Source organism: Taeniopygia guttata, chromosome 10, assembly GCF_048771995.1.
Source record: "Taeniopygia guttata chromosome 10, bTaeGut7.mat, whole genome shotgun sequence".
NCBI classification, from domain to species: domain Eukaryota; kingdom Metazoa; phylum Chordata; class Aves; order Passeriformes; family Estrildidae; genus Taeniopygia; species Taeniopygia guttata.
This window is the reverse complement of record NC_133035.1, coordinates 10,476,988-10,478,889: the sequence shown is the minus strand read 5'-3', so window position 1 is coordinate 10,478,889 and position 1,902 is coordinate 10,476,988.

Sequence of the window (1,902 nt, the reverse complement as noted above, 5' to 3'; positions counted from 1 at the left end):
TGGCTTTATTACAGTGCTGTGTTTGTTCATGACTCTTTGATGCTGAGCTGATTGGCAAGGGCTGCCCTGGCGCTGCAGGTGCTGGGACAGGTCTGTGTCACACTGTGGCCACAGGAGTGGAGCTGTTTGGTGGCACCTGCAGCACTGGGGGTGACAGCCCTGCAGGGAGCTGAGCCCCTCAGCCGCAGCAGGGGAGTGGCTGAAAACAGCAGGATTAGCAGAGGGCTTTGCACATGGATCCCAGCCCTCTGTTGTCACCCACTGTGTCACCGACTGGAAAAGTATTAGATAGAAAAACCCACCCCTTCAGAGACCCTGGGACTGCAGCAGGTCCACAATATTGAGTTGGAAATAATTTTTTACTTAAGAGGAAATGAGCAAGGATAAACACAGATACTTCCAAAAGTTAAGATTTCTCTCATACTCTACTGGATGAGAATTTCAGTTGACCTGCCCTTATTGTTGGAGTGATGCACGAAGTCACCTTTGGAAAATAACTCTGTATGTTGTCCCCTCTTTAACTGCTCACACCTCCATGTCAGTAACAGTGACCTGTAATAGTGTCATTAACTGGTTTTGCAGCTCCCACATGTGGAAATATCTATAGCCATTCAAAAAGGATAAAGCTTTGTCCTGTAATTCTGAAGTTTATATTCATGTACCTTAACTTCACGTTTCAGTTCTGCTATTGCAGTTGTCTTTTGGTAGAAGTGCTTCTGTTACAAACCTCACTTTGGAGGTTCTATGACTTGCAGTCAAAATTACTCCTTGTATCTGGGTTCAGCCTCTGTCTTCTCAACCTGATTTGGAAAGTACAAAAAAAAAAATCATGGGTGGCACAGGTGAGCTGTGCTATAGAAATGACAAAAAAAAATGAGTTACCCTCATGCCTTTACAAACGGAATTTTTTTTCTTCCTCTTCATTTCTTCGCCATTTAAGAAATGCTAATGTTGAGCAAATTTCCTTGCCTCGGGTAAGTTTTTTAAGTGGTGCTTTACACTTCTGCACATACCAAAAAAGGCACCACAAGGAAATAATTGCTCCTGCTATATTCCTTCAGGGAGCACTGGCCCTGCCTGCACTCACACAGCAATATGGGTTTTCCAGTACCAGGTTTATTGGGATGGGGCTGGAGTTTTCTGAATCTGTGTCCGCAATGTGTGGAAAGACCCCAGTTGGTCAAACTGCACTAAGCAAAAAGGACAACTCCTTGGACTTACTTTTAGATTTTTAAGATCATTGTGAATAAACATAGCTTTATTCATTTTTTGTTTATTGTTGTGGGGTTTTGTTTGGTTTGTTTTTTTTAAGTGCTACTGGGCAAACCCAACCCAGCCCACAGGAGCTGATGCCAGCTGCAGGCTCTTTACCTCAGGGGCTCTTTTATGAGTGAGCAGATGCAGGGGAAGCTAAGCTGGAATGCATTTCCTGGCCCCAGCTGCAGCCCCCGTGTGCTCCAAGCTGTTAAAGGAGTTTTCCACGGAACCTGGGCAGCTCCCACACGAGGCAGATGCGTGGGGGCTCTGTCTGGGCACCATGAGAACACCCAGCTCTCTCCTGTGGTGTTTTCCAGAGATACAGCCTTAGTGAGTAATGAGGAATTTAATCATCATGTAAGGCTGATAACAGACTTGTTCTTCTGCAAAGGGAAATGGGAGAGGGGGCATGGAATAAACTGCATGTCCCACAGTTATCTGTGTGGAGCTGTGTTTGTCTTTGGCTTCCCCTGGAGATTCTGGAGGATGCAGCAGCATCCATACCCACAGCAATTCAGTCTGTTTACAGGGAAAGTTAATCTATGTCCACACCAAATTTAAAACAACTTCATGCCTCTAGAAGGCTTTGTACTGCTGTAGTGGTTACTCATTTCTTGCAGAGTTATAAAGCAAAAAAAAATGTCA